The sequence below is a fragment of the Rutilus rutilus genome (genome assembly GCF_951802725.1).
Source record: "Rutilus rutilus genome assembly, chromosome: 21".
Lineage (NCBI taxonomy): Eukaryota > Metazoa > Chordata > Actinopteri > Cypriniformes > Leuciscidae > Rutilus > Rutilus rutilus.
Window position 1 is genome coordinate 9,696,844 of NC_140226.1, and position 17,138 is coordinate 9,713,981.

Here is a 17,138-nt window from a genome sequence, read left to right on the forward strand (position 1 = left end):
TATTCACAGGATATTCATAGGGTTTCAGTCCCTAATTTCTTTTCTCAAAGTTCACCTCACATTTTAAACTGTATCAAATGCATTTCTTGAATAAAGAAACATTTCATTAAGCATTCAAAAAATAATAAAAGTATAACTTCTAGGTGGCAGGTGCACCTAGGGCTAGCTAGCATGTTAGCTTAGCACACCATCAGTACACGACAATTTATGAGATTAAAACCATGTTTGTGCTCCAAACTTACTTCATAACGCAAGTCCAGTGTTTTAAATAATCTTCTGTGATCTAATTTGGCTTCAGATAAAAAAAATCAGACAGAAAATATACTATTGGATAGTGTTCTGCACAATGATAGTCTATATATAGATTAGCATTACATTATAAATATTATCTATTATTATGGAAATACCTGGCATGGCTTGAAAAACACAGGTAACTCAAATATCATTGCAATCATGTTTATTGTCTTCAAAACGTCTGTATCTGCATGTTACAGCGCGATCTCTTGTTAGCTTTGTGTGTATCAGTGACGTCCGAATGTCACATGATCATGGCTCTTCTTCATGTTCTATATATGGACTATTATTGTGCATATAGCGCCCTCAGGCTGCTGGTATGAATTGAAAACACAGTATCAGAATACCAAACGCTCATAAAGATTACATCGACGCATTTGGGTATAAATTCAATAAATATTATTCTTGTCTATAGAAATATGATGTAAATCTATGAGAATCTATCAATATTTCTCCAAATCTGCACATTTTTGAGCTAAAGCCCTGAGGGACGTTGTTTTGTGTATCGCTGTCATGACGACAGCACAGAGTTTTTTATGAATGAAAGCGGCTGACGCTCATAATTCATATTAAAGGTATCGACTCATTTTTTCATTTCATAACTCCTGACACAAATTAAGACATAACTGTCACTATGAGTTTCTCAGAATACAATAGTGGTCAAATACTGAAACTTGAGTATTATATCTTTTTAATTATGTATAGTTTGTCAAGGTATAACATTAAATCTGATAGTAATTTTGAATTAAATAAATAAATAACGCTTCAGTGCGCGGGCGCACTGGCAACGGTTAACAGGTTAAAGGGGTCATTTAATGCCATTTTTGTACAAGCTAATATGATTCTTTAGGGTCTAAATTAAAAGTTTGCAATATACTTTAAAAATTCTCATTAGTATTGTAAGAAAACACTCATTTTACCTGGTTAAAAACATGCACTTAAATGGCGTGCTAAAAACAGAGCTGTGTCTTTAAATGATAATGAGCTTTGCTCACCCCGCCCCTCTGTTCTGTGCGTACAACGTTTTAATAACACAATAACCATAACGCATTGTTCATTATAAACGCGGGATTATGAATTATATTGAGAACGTCGTACATAGAAAGCATTCAGTAATGTACCCTGAGTGTAAACAGCCGCATGCATCGTGAAGCATGCAGCAAGCGACTTGCAAAGATTAATATAAATATTAATATAAAGGTTAATAAAACGTTACACTCACTTCAGTTCTTCTGGAGGTGCAGCAGGAACACGAATAGTTGTTACCGATAATTTTTTCAGGAGCAGCTTCTAAGCAAAACCAGCTTTATACTGACCCCGTTTGTAAAGCAGTCTGGTGAGTGAAATTATTCGCGCAAACATGAAAGCATTGACATTGATCGTGGGGAATATTCCTTCGAAAACAAACTCAGCCACTGCGTCTTCAGCGGTTCGGATTTAGGAACATCAAAATGACTGATGTGTTCGTTATTGCACCCAAGAACAGAACACCACAATTGCTTAGACACCATTCTGCTCATAGACAGTGCTCCAGTATCAACAATGACGCACGGACTATGATGACAGACAGCTCGCTCACGAGCGAGGGCGGGTCTGTGTTGAAACGCTGCTGTCAATCAACAATCGTGGGAGGGGCGTCCGACCATGTGACGTCACAAGGTCGAACTGCTTGATTGGAGAGGGGGCGAAACATATGGAGATTTAAAAAAAAAACCCACTGGATGGATTTTTATCATTATATGATGGTTGTGTACAGGCACTGCCAACACACATTTCAGTACAATCAACTTGTAAAAGTGCATGTACCATTATATGACCCCTTTAAAGCAGAATGGACTCTGATTGGCTGTCAGTGTTTTAATCATTCATTAGCTGGAAATTAGAATTTTGGAAAGATTTGTCTAGATTTATAATTGACAACATTGGCCCCACTTTTTCTTTGTTTAGAAAACGTTATATTTGGTTTTAATAATATCCCCTCAAATAAAAGGAAAATACTATTATTCATTTAAATTTCATTTTTGCTAAATTCCATATACATAAATGTAAGTACAATAAAACCCAACCTTTGTTTTTGGTTCTTGAAAAAGAAATGCAAATATATATCAAGACTATCTTTCATTCCCACAATAAAAAAGCAATTAAAACTTTTTCTGATTGTCAATCCTTTGATAATTTTATATAATGTTTAATGTAGTAATGTATATTCTCTGGCTCTGTAGGCATTATTGTCTGACTCAGGGTCAAAATGAACACCACTACTGAGAGTTTCTGTTTTGATATTATAATTCCGTGAGATGAGAATGTCCTGGCTCTGAGCCCGGCTCGTGAGGCTCCGCCCTCTGTGGCCACAGTAACAGCTCATTTGCATTTAAAGGGATAGCCTACACTAGGGCTGCACGATTTGGGGAAAATGTCATATTGCGATAGAGGTCAATATTGCGATTGTGATTGCGATATGCGATATAATAAACAAATGGTTTTTATGAGTCAACCAGCTTGGTTCAAGGAAAATAAATGCACACACAGATTAGTGATAATCTGCCTAAAGAAAAAGTTCTTTAGTCAAGAGCAGTGAGTGTTTTTCTCTGTTCCCTTTGTTCTTTGATTAACTTTAGCGACAGATATAATTAGTGGCTACTGTGTACTGTCCCTTTAAGACCAGCTGCTGCTGTCAGAGACGTGGATCTCACACGCACCTCATTCTCTCACGAGTCATAACTCTTCACGTTCATCATAAGACTACTCTTATGTTATGAAGATACTCGACAAAAAGACATTTTGGCATAATTGTGTGTGTTATTGTTCGTTCAAGCTCGAAAGAGAGCTGTATTCTGGCATACTGTTTTGTGCGCACGCACGATATCAGCGCGAGTCTTTCTGTGTGTGTCAGTCAGGACATTCACAGGCAGCGCGTTCTTTTTTGTCTTATCGCACACGAATGGTTTAAAAGCATTTACATGAATAAGAGCGGGATCATGTAACACTAGCCAAAGGATGGCAAAAATTAACAGATGCAGCGTTAACAGCGCTAATTTGTTTATTTAATATAAAATCGAAGCATTTTGCTTTGAAAAAGATGAGTTACACAGTTAGGACTTGTAAGCGTTTGACTATTTCTGTCACATTATGGTTTCAGTTACTACATTAAATCCATGGTGAATGTTGCTGATTTGTGGACTGAAAGCCTTCTATAAGTGTTTCTCCTGGTTTCCACGTCAGCGCTGCAGTAGCAGTTTTAACATTAAGTGACATGGCATCTGACGCACAGAAGCCAATGGCACGTCACTATAGGGCTGGGTATCGATTCATTTCAGATGTTACAATTCGATTCGATTTCGATTCACAAGCTCTCAATTCGATTCGATTTCGATTCTCGATTCGATTTTCGATTCCGATTATCGATTCGATTTTGATTGTAAATTAGATTTCGATTCGACTCAATGAATATTTAATACAAATCCTATATTTATTAAAAAAAGAAAAGAAAAGTGAACATAAGTTTTCAAGTGTTTAATAAAAATAAATTAAGAGCTACAAACCTGTATATTAAACTCTTTTTTATTTTAGGTACAATTGGGTACAATTAAAACAGAACCCAACTCTATATTTCAAATTCAATGAATAGACAGGATTTTGATGCAAGATGAAAAATTGATGCTGAAAATTGGACAAGTCAGAACAGTCGCATGTCTTTATCAAACAGGTTAACAATCCTCACATAAACCCATATAAAAACATTGCATATCATTTTTATCTGTGCCATTTCTGTCTAACAGCAAGGCCATATATTGTGGGTGGTGTGGCGCAATGGATAAGACACATGCCTTTGGTGTGAGAGACCCGGGTTCGAATCCACTGTGAGACACCAATGTGTCCCTGAGCAAGACACTTAACCCCTAGTTGCTCCAGAGGCGTGCGACCTCTGACATATATAGCAATTGTAAGTCGCTTTGGATAAAAGCGTCAGCTAAATGAATAAATGTAAATGTAAATATACAGAAATTGAATGAAGTTATATAACAGTCTGCGGTGCATTAATTATAAATTATATATAGACTAATCAAAGTTACAAAAGTTCTTTAGTCAAGAGCAGTGAGTGTTTTTGTCTGTTCCCTTTGTTCTTTGATTAACTTTAACGGCAGAGATAATTAGTGGCTATGTACTGTCCCTTTAAGACCAGCCGCTGTTCTCAGAGACGCGGATCTCACACGCGCCTCGTTCTCTCAAGAGTCATAACTCTTCACGTTCATCATAAGACTGCTCTTATGTTATGAAAATACATTTTGGCATAATTGTGTGTGTTATTGTTCGTTCAAGCGCGAAAGATAACTCTATTCTGGGCTGTCTTGTGCGCACGCACGATATCATCGCAAGTTTTTCTGTCACAGTCAGGACATTCACAGGCAGCGAGCTCTTTTTTGTCTTGTCGCGCATGAATGGTTTAAAAGCGTTTGCATGAATAAGATCTAGTGTTACATGAATACATGTAACACTAGCCAAAGGATGACAACAAATTAACAGATGCTGCATTAATTGTGTTAAAAGCCAAAATTTGTTTATTTCATATAAAATCGCAGCATTTTGCGCCATATAGCCTAATTGCTTATAGGCTTGACATCGCGATTGCGATATGATTAAACGTTCAGCACTAGTTGAGGTTATTTTATGATTTAGATAAAACTAACATAAAATCTCACAGCATTAGCTATAAAATGGAGTTTGCAAGCCTATGAACAGTGGAGGAAAACTACTTGGGTAACGTTAATAGATTAAATAAACATGGAAAAAAATCGATTCTTGGCGTTTGAGAATCGATTTTGAATCGACCACATTTTAAAAAACGATTAATCGAAAAATCGATTTTTTTGCCCAGCCCTACGTCACTATGCATATTGGCACATCCGGTGGCACATCCGGTCTTCATTGGCATGTGCCAGTGGATAGTGGCATGTGTCACTGACATTACTGGCATGTGCCAGTGGTGGATAGTGGCATGTGTCACTGACATCGCGACACACTGACACCGAGTCGCGGAACATGTCACCGTGTTGCGACACCTCCAGTAGTGACTGACAGATTAATCGAACACCTATAGCCTACTGACGTAATTGTGGCACAAAATCCTAAATAAATAGCCTCATTTTGTGATATTTAAAATACCAATTAAACGAATTAAAGTGCATTAATATTTTTTCAAACGTGTTATTTGTGTCACGTCTGTACTTGATTGATATGTGCCACTGAATGTTTTGTAATACCAGTGCTACTTTATGTTGTTTATCTCGCAAAGTCACAAACTGCCCATTCTAGGAAAGACACGAAATAAATCTATCATGGGTCACTACAAATAACGTATTAACAGTCGCGCCCGTTACTGTAAACCTTTATTTTTGCGTGATGCTGCACAGACGCACGCCAGTAGCTGTCAGTATAAGTGAGTGTAACACTGGCCAGCGCAAGATTCTCATCTGTGGCTTAAATATTTTAAAAAATAATTGTATCGAATTATATGTTGTAGGCTACACATTTTCCAGGAAATCCCTATCGCTGTAGCTGAATAAACAGAAGATTGAAACCGCTTTGATTAAACATGACTTATAAATACACGACTGCCTTATTCTGTGTAAGAAGGCACATCATCTCACAGAAGGAGGAGCTCAGCTGTCGTTATGAAGTGAGTTTGGAGTAAATGCATGTTATTAAATGTTGTCTGTTGTTGGACAAGAGGTTCATAAATGCCTCTCAGGTTTTGGAAAGATGTTTGACGCATGTTGTTTTTTCAAATGCACGTTATAAGTGACTCAAACTCACAGTGCTTTCAGATGGAGCATCGTTTACAGAGCCGTACATCAATGACACACTGCGCATAAAAAAATTAAATAATCGCAGCCTTTGCGATTTTAAAATCGTGATAAGCCATCTCGATTTAAGTGCGATTACATGGAAAGTGCGATTAATCGTTCAGCCCTAATCAGTTATAATAAATAAATACATAGCCTAGTAATTTACATAATATTATAACAATCAACTTATATAAAAAACAAATGCCTGCAGAGGGCGCCAACCCCCTACTTGAAGTGATTGTTACACTTTAGATCAAATCCTTTTTTGGTCAAACATTTAAATCAAATGTCCACTTAATCTTTTATATTTGGCCACCTCTTTATGATAGAAATGCTACAGCCACTGTAATTTCTGGATCTAAAACATATGGGCATCAAAACATTAGGGGTGTAACGATACACAAAACTGACGGTTCGGTACGTCCCACGGTTTTGACGTCTCGGTTTGGTTCGGTTCGGTTCATTTAGGTGGAGTGGGGGGTTTAGAAAGCTAAAAAAAAAAAATTTTTTAAACAGTGCTTTAACAAATTGTGTCCTTGTCTTTAAATTAATTAAATTACAAGTAAACGTTTCGCAAGGATAAAAAAATCATCTGCTAATTCTGTAAACTATATAGGAGCCCTTACTTGCACATTACTATAACATTAAAGCTTAACAACAGAGCCTAGACTTTTAGCCTAAATTCAGTTGCTATTTATTTTTAGATGTAATAATAATCAACACTCAAGTAACGAATTGTATGAAAACATGTAAACTGCACATAAGGCAGTTTTTACAACATATGTTTTTACTCTAATTTATTATTGAAATATAATCATTTACACAGTTGCTGTCATTTTCATGACAGATATTTTAAACATACATTAAATAATCAAGATGGCATTAACAGGTTGAGTAAAATATAATATATAGGCTAATATAGTGCATTTATTTAGTGAAAGAGTTCATTTCCTTAGCAAACCAACAAGCTGTGAACACTGAATGACTAGCCTGAGGTAGCCTAACTGTTAAATAAAGCTATGTGAAAAACTAAGCGTTTTATTGACGTATTTCCGCTGTTGAAACACTGACTGAGCGATTACACGAGTTATGATGCCTTTCAGTAAGTATACTGTATCTTTCAACATACCTTCAGGTGTCCATTCATGTTTATTCTGTAACTGAGGAAAATAATTGCGTTTAATCGCGCTCCGCGCTGCCGCTTTAAATGAGGAGCCTAGTACGGTGATCTGTCACGCCACATCAAAGAGCGCCAAAACGAAATTTTATGTTTGAATTTCGTGATCAAATAGACAGAATTTGAAAGATTACACCTTGCTTATTATCGAAAGTAACAAAACACTGAGCTTATTGCGATTAAATGTGGTTAATAGTGGTTAGGCAACAACGCTGTATTCGTTGTGTACACAAGACATGAGGTCCAATGAGCCGGGACAACAAGGGGCGGGGCAGCAGGGGGCAGGGCGGGCGTGTTCGGTACGCCATGAGAGTGTCGCGATTCGTATCGTGGGTGGTGTATCGCGTTTTTTTCGGTTCGGTTCGAATATCATTACACCCCTACAAAACATGCAAATTCAGAGTGATCGACCGATATATCGGGCCGATATTTGCGGGTTCTATGTGTATCAGCAGATACGCGGCTGCTGCATTCGCCGATCGTTTTTTTCCCGGCATTATTTACAGACAGGTATCCGCAGGCAGCTCTGTGTTGCTGGAGACACTGCAGTTCACGTGCAGCCCATGCACTGCCCCTCCCACACTAGCAGAGTGCTGGAAGCCTCTTCAAGACAACGGTTAGTTTTAAACTTTCAAAGCATCTTTTAACTGTTTGACTTAGCTGAAATATTGCCATACACTTTGGAAACGCGTTGCTCTATATGTGCGTGCAACTATAGCTAAGCAAGTTTGTGGGTCCAAATGGAAAACGCGAATGCCTCATCTATAAAATTGCTTGTCATTGTATTTAGGGAGCTGCAAATAGCTAAGTTTGCAACCAATAAGTTTACAAGCGCGTGCTCTTGCACTTCCTCGAATTTATGAGCGAGCACTGTGGGTACCTTCACACTGAGACGCAACACACTGGGGAAAGCATCACACAACATGCTGGAAACTAAGGTAAACTCCCACTGCAACGTTACAATAATAGGCTACTTTTATCAGCTTGACGTTGAACTAATGCTCCATGCTCGTACCATGATAAGTATGGAACCCTATATCAACCGTGCCAAATTTTGCCACTGCAAGCACCACTTCACATTTTCGTCAGGAAATGTACATTCTAGGTTTGTAGATAAGGTTTCTCAATGATTCAAATGCCCTGCCGATGTTGAGCCGTGTTTTTTCACCCGAAGTTCATGCGATTCACGTCTGGCCTTACAAGCTTCAGCAGAAAAAAAACTTCTTTTTTTTTTATCAATATGTGGAGTTTGTGTTGGAGTCTGTGTTGTGCTGGGAGCAGGTCGTTTCTTAGTGTTATCAGATATGTCATAAGTTGCATAAGTCATAAGTCCATATCATAATTTGCAGTGTCGTCGCTGTTGAGTGCAAAGTCAGTAGGCTAGACGAGGCGAGAGGCTCGGGAGCGCGCGTGCAGGTCACGTCACTGGATTTCGCGGTAAATCCAACCCGGCACCTTCACATAAAAATAAGAATACTTGCTTTCCGAGGTAATAGCAAAACCCGTAAAGTGGATAATTTTCATGTGAGATTACAACCCCTTCACACACAGGCAATAAAAAAAAAGGATTCAATTTAGTAGAAAAGTTACATACAGCACCTTTAAATGCACTATATAAAAAAAACAACATGATACATGAAAATGACCAAGAACAGAGTTATCTGTTTTTGCAAATGAACTCTTCTGTTATAGACAGGGCTCTACAGTGCGCCCATTTCACTCGCACATGCGAGTAAATATTTCGGCGTGCGAACGTGAAAAAATATTTGGGCGCACTCGTGCGAGTGACACAGCATTTTTCTATAGAAACAGCTGCAAATACATCATCATGAGGAGGGGCAGAGTAGGACACTATATTACAGGGAGATCAGTCATTTAGGCCTAAATCTTCAGTAGCTACTAGCTAGTCTGTAGCCTCATAAAAAAAATAATAAAAAAAACTACAGTGCCCACACACTAACTATTTTAGGGCCCTATAATTTCCGCAATAGCGGAATTGGCAAATTAACACGGAATCTAGTGTCAACGCGGAATTTTAAAATTCTGTTTTTGTGTGGGAGAAAAACGTATGTCTGAGGAAAATCGCATATTACTGAAAGAACGAGCAGAGAGAGAGGCCCGGTCGCGCGCGCGTCTTCAGACTGTCTTGCTCTCTCTCACTCCCTCGCGCTTATTAATCTAAATCAATTGAGAATTGACACAATGGTAAAAGATCGGAAGAACGAGGTTTCACGTGGAGCATTCGGATATTTTTTTTTTCCTGAATTAGGCTACCGCTGTGTGTGAATTGTGCAAAAAAATAAACTTTACCTTTCCTTCTCTGAAAAGCGGTCCGCCCATTCAGCTGTCATAAAAAACACTTACAATAAACTAAACAAAACCTATCCAATGATGAAATGTTTTCTGTGTTGACAAATCTTGTGCGATATCCTAAAACTGCCGGGATAATCACACAACGCGTACAAGTCTGCTAATGATACGTCCGATTCGCGAACTAATGACTCCTTTGAACCGATTCACTTTAATGAATGGTTAAAACAACTGATCTGTCCAACACTGAATCGGTTCGGTGTATAACAAAATCGGTAACACTTTACAATAAGGTTCCATTTATTAAACTCTATACTAGATCAGTTAACATTAACTATTAATAAACTGCACTTCTACAGCATTTATTAATCTTTATTAATTTTAATTTCACCATTTAGTAGCCTACATTATTTAAATGAAAAGTTGTATTTGTTAACATTAGTTAGCTTAATGCACTGTGTGAAGTAACATTAAAATACAGGGTTAGGGTTAACTAAGATTAACAAAGATGAATAAAAACAGTAACAAATGTATTGCTCGTGGTTCATGTTAGTTAGCCTAATACATTCACTAATGTAAACAAACCAAACCACATTTAACATCTCTTAAAATTAGAATTTTGTTTGTTACCTCAATAAATAGAGTCTTAGGGTCATTCCTATTTTATTTGTGTACATTTTAATCATTAACATTAAAAACACTTTTTACGACTAAAATTACAGTAAAGGGTAAAAAAAAAAAAAACTGAATTCCCAAAAATTAAAACGGAAAAAAACTGAATTCCCAAAAATTAAAACGAAAAAAAACGGAATTCCCAAAAATTAAAACGGAAAAAACGGAATTTGCAAAAATTAAAACGGAAAAAACGGAAATTTGGGAAAAAATAAAACGGATTTTATAGGGCCCTACTAATTCGGATCAACACAGAGGGGCCCTCCCTGGAACTGTTTGATCCTACAAAATGTGCTGAAATTGGCTGTCTGCTGGAAAGAGGTCAAGACGACCAGGCTACAATGCTTGGCCAAGTGACTCAGACATGATCTTCATTTCAGATAAAATGTGAAACATACATAGGGCCTACATACAATGATAAATGAAATCTACATGACGATAAAATAGAATTAAATGAAAATCTTTTGTTTGAAAGTTTTGGTCTGATGTTCTTAACCTTACAATGAGCATTGTAACTTTAATTGTTGAATAATTCTAATAATAAAACTATAATGATAAACTTATACATCAAAAATGACTGTGCCCCCAAATATTTGTCTGTGCTCCTAAATTTTTTTATTTAGGCGCACCAGTGCTCCTTGTTCAAAAAGTAAGTGTAGAGCCCTGATAGAGTTCATTTGCAAAAACAGATAACTCCGTTCTTGTTCATTTTCATACAGTATATCATGTTTTTTTTTTTTTTTTTACTTGTAACAAACAACTTGTAAATGTCCCAATTGGGAGAGGGTGTGCAATTTTCAAAGAGTTTAATTAAACTTTCATGTTATATATTTCTGCATGTATTAGTGTGAGTTAATAAACATAACTGGTTGTGTACACTTGGCACATAATATCTAAATATCGATTAATCGATCGATATAGCCCTGAATCGAATCGAATCGTAATGTAGAATTTTTTGAGGTATCGGCAAATATCGTATCGCTGGCTGAGAGAATCGATATCGTATCATATCGTGATTAACTGTCCGATTTACACCCCTAGTTATGAACACTGGTCATAGGATAAAATAATGCCGACGTTGTTCCGTGATTACGTGATATTTGTGGGAGTTTTATTCAGCGACCACCTGGCTGAGGTTTGGACGTGTGCTCATAAAAGCAGCGACGCGGTAGCGACACGCATGCGATGCAGCGCGCTTGTTTGTCCAGGCGCTCCTATGCCGTGGTGAGATGAAAACATCTAAACTTTTCAGAATGCCGCAAGCGCACGCAGGTCATGTGACAAAAAACAACTGACCTTTCCATGACAACATCGAAAGCTCGGCCGAACAGCTGATCATAGCTGGACAGGGCGGGTTTTTATTTCTCATCTCCATAAATATATGTAGTCGTAAAGGGCTAGAAATAAATTAATCCTTAAGGGCCCTACACACCGGGACGAATATCGGCGCTTGACATTATTCCCTGACATTAGATGGCGCTTAATGTAAAACAGAAATACCAGTTTTTGTAGTCGCTGTCGCGTTTGTCATATAGTTCTTTATGTTCCGACACCAACGAGAACAGCAGCTCTACATTCATCTTGCTTTGCATCTTCCTCGTCTTATTTCTTCCCTGCAGTGTAGACGCTACTTGGCGTATATCTTCTTCGCCGTTGCGTATGTGTGCTCTGCAAGACCGTTTTGTGTTTGAGCGCCCCCAAGTTGTGTTTTACTGTAACTTCAGAAGCTCCAGACACGTGAGCAAAAGCGGCAATCTCATTGGTCGGATAGTTTTTAACGCAGCGCGTCAAACCAAAAAAACGAACCCAAGGCGTTTTTTAAAAAATGACGCTTTTACGCGTGGCGTTTTTCGTGTCGGTGTGCACACTCACATTGGCGCCTTTTGTTTATTCACGAGGCGTTAAACGTCGACGAATATCGCGTGCGAAATTCGTCCCGGTGTGAACAGGCCTTTACTTCCTCGTCATCATGGACAGCGCAGTTCATGGTTGCATAGCAACGACAGACTTTTATTATGCTGCTTGCTTGTTGCTACTGTGTGCAATAGTGTAATTATTTTATTTATGCTTAAATATTTATTTTCAGAATTTGAATTATGCTTAAATACTTATTTTCAGTATTTTCAGCACTGAACTTTTTTTAGTTTTTACTTATTCTACCTCACATGTTTTTATTAGGCCTATTTGTCAAATATAGTTTTAAGTTCAATAAATTTTCCTTTTTTAAATTGAGACTTGTAATATTTGTTATCATCATTGTGTCATTTTTATGGTGTAAATTAGGGGTGTAAGAAAAAAATCGATACACATGAGTATCGCGATATTTTATTTTGCAATACTGTATCGATTTTCAAAAACGCAATATCGATTTTTTTTATTTTTTTTTCGTCCAAAAATATTCATGGTAAGATGGTGGTTCACGTTTATGTTGTTTAAACGGCTCGCTGAACGGTGCGTGTCCACTGGCACGGAGCGAGCGGAGCAAGCGTTTTCAATTCATTCCATGGAAGTCGAGCTTCACGCTCAGCAGTGCATTTTGGGATTGACAGCGGACCGGAGAAAGCGTTGAGAGCGACTAAGAGCGTCAAAAGGTTGGGCAGTTCTCGACTTTATGCAAATATCAAGCGAAAAACGCGGTCGGCAGTTTATGATCGATTTAGTGCGTAAATCATTTTGTTTACAAAATAGATGCTTTGCAGTTGTTTATATATGTTAAAGATTTTATTTTGGATGTGTTTATTGTTATTATATTGGCTGGGTTTATAAAATTGAAAGGATCTTTGCTTGGTGCATTTGGAAACAAAGCTCGTCTATTTCTAAATGTAATCGCGTGCATGATGATTATACTGTCCGTGTGTTGAAAAAAACAAACACACTCATAACAGACACACCCCAAAGCGGAGACGTTACAACGTTGCCAGCGGCACCGAGCGTAGTTTTGCCGCTGTAGTGGACGCGCACCGTGAAGCTGCGTTCACACCAAACGCGAATAGAGTGTCTGGCGCGAGTGATTTCAATGTTAAGTTAATGCAAAGACGCGTTTACGCGCGTCTGGAGGTCCTGTGGCGCGAATGAGGCGTTTAGCGCGGCAGACGTTAATTTGCCTCATTCATTGCCCCAGTTCTTTTAAAATCTTTTATCACATAAAAACTTGATTTCAATAGGCCTGCATATGACACATTCATTTTGTTCACTTTCATTCATTTTCGTCCAGTTCACGTTGTTGTTTTGTATTGTGACAGGGGCTATGTATTTTCTTTTATTATGGCCTACTTGAGAAATATAAAAATGTGCTCACTAAGAACCTGTGAACCACAATACCAAACTGGCAGTCTGATTTTCTGTGAACTGAATTGTTAACCTAAAGTAAACTTCTTTGACTTTTATGCACATCATGTCTTTTTTAAATATAATTTTTTCTAAAATTAGTCCTACTTTAAAAAAATCCCAATTTATCGCCTTATGCACAGTATCGAAATATATTGCAATATATTGAATCGTGACCCATGTATCGTGATACGTATCGTATCGCCAGATTCTTGCCAATACACAGCCCTAGTGTAAATTGAGTGAGCAAAAGCAGTATCGGCTCCAAATATCAGCCCAAGAAAAATCGGCAGCCCGTATTGGTCATCGGCTAAGGCTGATGAAAAAAAATAATAATCGGTATCGGTCGATCCCTAGTTAAAACTTTTATTTTGAAATCACCATGAACAACAGTTTGCATATTTAGAAAAAATTAACACATAGCCTAGAGCAGCATTAGAAAACAGCTCAATTATGCGGTTCATGGATTCTCATCTGTGGAAAGCTCCGCTTCCTGTTATTTTGCCAGTTAATCGACACAGTAATACGCAATTGAGGATTGAAAAAAATCAAACACTCAAATTTAATAGAGGAATCGTGACAGCCCTACAATAATCCTATTATACTGAATGACACAGCGCTACTTTCAGAGTATGGATTATCACTGGTTTCAAAATTTCATTGGTCCATGAACCCATGGATCATACGGATTAAAGGGATAGTTCACTTTGAAATTAATTTTTGATATGTTTTAGCTTACCTCAAGGGCATCCAAGATGTAGGTGTCTTTGTTTCCGCAGTAGTTTCAATTTTGATATTTTTAGGTCAAACCGTTCTTGTCTGTCAGTCATATAATGCAGGTCTGTGGTCACTGTCTCAAACCACAAGCACAGAGTCCAAATTAAAACAATTCCCCATCGTCCAAATGAAACAATTCCCCATCATAAGTACACATTGATGGCCTAAGACACGAAACGAGCGGTTTGTGTGAGAAAACGAACAGTATTTATATAGTTTTTAGCTCTTGAAAACAGCACACGTCCAAATGGTCTGACGGCGCGGGCGAGTATAGATGTATACATAGATGTCGCCTTGGCTACTGCAGTTCATTGGAACGAAACCGTAGCAAAGCGACATCTAGTGTATATATCTATGCGGGTATAGATGTATACACTAGATGTCGCCTTGGCTACTGCAGTTCATTGGAACGAAACCGTAGCAAAGCGACATCTAGTGTATATATCTATGCGGGTATAGATGTATACACTAGATGTCGCCTTCGCTACTGCAGTTCATTGGAACGAAACCGTAGCCAAGGCGACATCTATGTATACATCTATACTCGCCCGCGCCGTCAGACCATTTGGACGTGTGCTGTTTTCAAGAGCTAAAAACTATATAAATACTGTTCGTTTTCTCACACAAACCGCTCGTTTCGTGTCTTAGGCCATCAATGTGTACTTATGATGGGGAATTGTTTCATTTGGACGATGGGGAATTGTTTTAATTTGGACTCTGTGCTTGAGTTTTGAGACAGTGACCACAGACCTGCATTATATGACTGACAGACAAGAACGGTTTGACCTAAAAATATCAAAATTGAAACTACTGCAGAAACAAAGACACCTACATCTTGGATGCCCTTGAGGTAAGCTAAAACATATCAAAAATTAATTTCAAAGTGAACTATCCCTTTAACTGAGATCGCCCTCCAGTGGCAAACCACTGATCAAGTCTCTATGGTATTTTACCTGATCTCTGATCAGTTTTATACATAGACGTTTTAATGGGCCATTTGTATAATTAAAAGGAATAGGCTAATAGTAGTTAATTTAGTCTCTCACTGGCCTGTTTAGCTGAGAACAAACAAAACAAGCATTGGAAATTGATAAAAGAACATAATAGTTAATGCTATTAGTTAGTAGTTTGTTGCATTTCCAATGTTTTGACCAGCAGGCAGGGCCCAGGGGTCACCAGCGTGTGGCGTTTCAAACGTTTCGAAACAGTGAATCATTTTGGGAAGCAAAATCGGTTCAATCGATTCGAAGCTTTGAAAATCTTCGTTTCTCTCCCATCACTAATTCTCATATGCGATAAAAGAAATAATATAATGCAAGCACTGTAAAAGGTTGCGCTCATGTTGATGCTGATAATGTAGTTTTTCACTTCGACGATATGGTCACGTTTTAATATCGCGTCACACCCCTAATTCAAGTTAATTAAATCATTTTTAAATAGACTGCATCTTATTTTGTTTAGTTGTCGATTCAGAATCGAAGGAGAAATGATCCTCAATTTATCCAGAATCGTGCAGGTCAAAAATATAATACAGCCCATAACACAAAAATACAAAAACAAATAAAATGGTAGTCATCCTGGTGATGACGCATACAGATAAATTTGCATATGCTGTGGACCAGATTGAAAAACAAACAAAAATAACGAAATAAATCCTGACCTATGCAGGTCTTAAAAGCTACAGAGTTTGGACCTGCCATACAACCACGACTAAATTAAGCTATAGGACTTAATTTATTAATTTAGCTGCATGCCTTTATCCAGCTAGAGATATTGGGCCTTATTCAATGGCTCATGAAAGCCTTTGGGGTTTGAACCTAAACACCGTTTTAATTGGTTAATTCGATCGCGTATTTGAAACAAACGATGAATTTGTCTATAAAAACTTACCAAACATGAATTTCTCCCCATCGTATACATGGATGCCACGACTGACTGATTTTACAGCGCTTATAATCAACTGAGAACAAACGCCATTAAAAAACGCCACAGGATGTTTTAACGAATCAAACACGTGTACATCGATTGAGAGAGCGCGAAAAAAATAAGATCGCGCGTCACGTGACCAACGCGTGATTTGAACGCTGGAGAACGAACAACCGTCATCTTGGGGAAATGGGAAAATATTTCACTTCCAAACTTTTACGTTTTTCATAAGGAACTCATTACTTTATCGTTAAAATTAATGAAGAAAAATAATGCCTTAATCTTTGATATCTTAAACTTGCTGCTTAAATTTAAAACTTTTTTTTTACAGTCTATGCTGAAAACCTTTTTTTTTTTTTTTTTTACTTATTTATTTATTTATTTATTTATATTTTCTTTATCTTGCTATGCTTGTCTGTTCTCTGAAGACATTTCATATTTTGTACCAGGCCATTTATGTTTATATTGTTCAATAAAAGTTCTAATCCAAATGATAATTTTACAATATAATCTAGTCTAAATACGAATTGTTAATCGGCCTCAAAATTAATAAATGCAAAAATTCACTGTCTTTTCCTCAAAAACACCAGTTACTTTATTAAATAGAACTGTACAATAGCCACAATGTTATCGACAAATAATCATAGAAAATAACTCTGTAGGAAATCCATGACTCTACAGTAGTAAAATTCTATAAAAAAAAAAAAAGTTATTGTGGTTATTTGCTATCAGGAGGATATTCTACTAAATACGTTAACGGACATATTTTGCCTATTGGTGGGCAGAAGTTTTGCAGTCATTTTCAGAGG

The 17,138-nt window shown here is 37.4% G+C and overlaps 1 protein-coding gene across 1 annotated transcript in view; it reads right to left on the reverse strand.

The window, feature by feature from the left end:
• The window catches only part of tdrd6b (tudor domain containing 6b), a 35,840-nt gene extending 19,410 nt beyond the window's left edge, over positions 1–16,430 (reverse strand). Inside the window, exon 1 of the mRNA XM_084393268.1 lies at positions 16,294–16,430. The gene's annotated coding sequence lies outside the window, so the exon portion shown is untranslated. The remainder of the gene's footprint in view (positions 1–16,293) is intronic.
• Between the last annotated feature and the right edge of the window lie 708 nt (positions 16,431–17,138).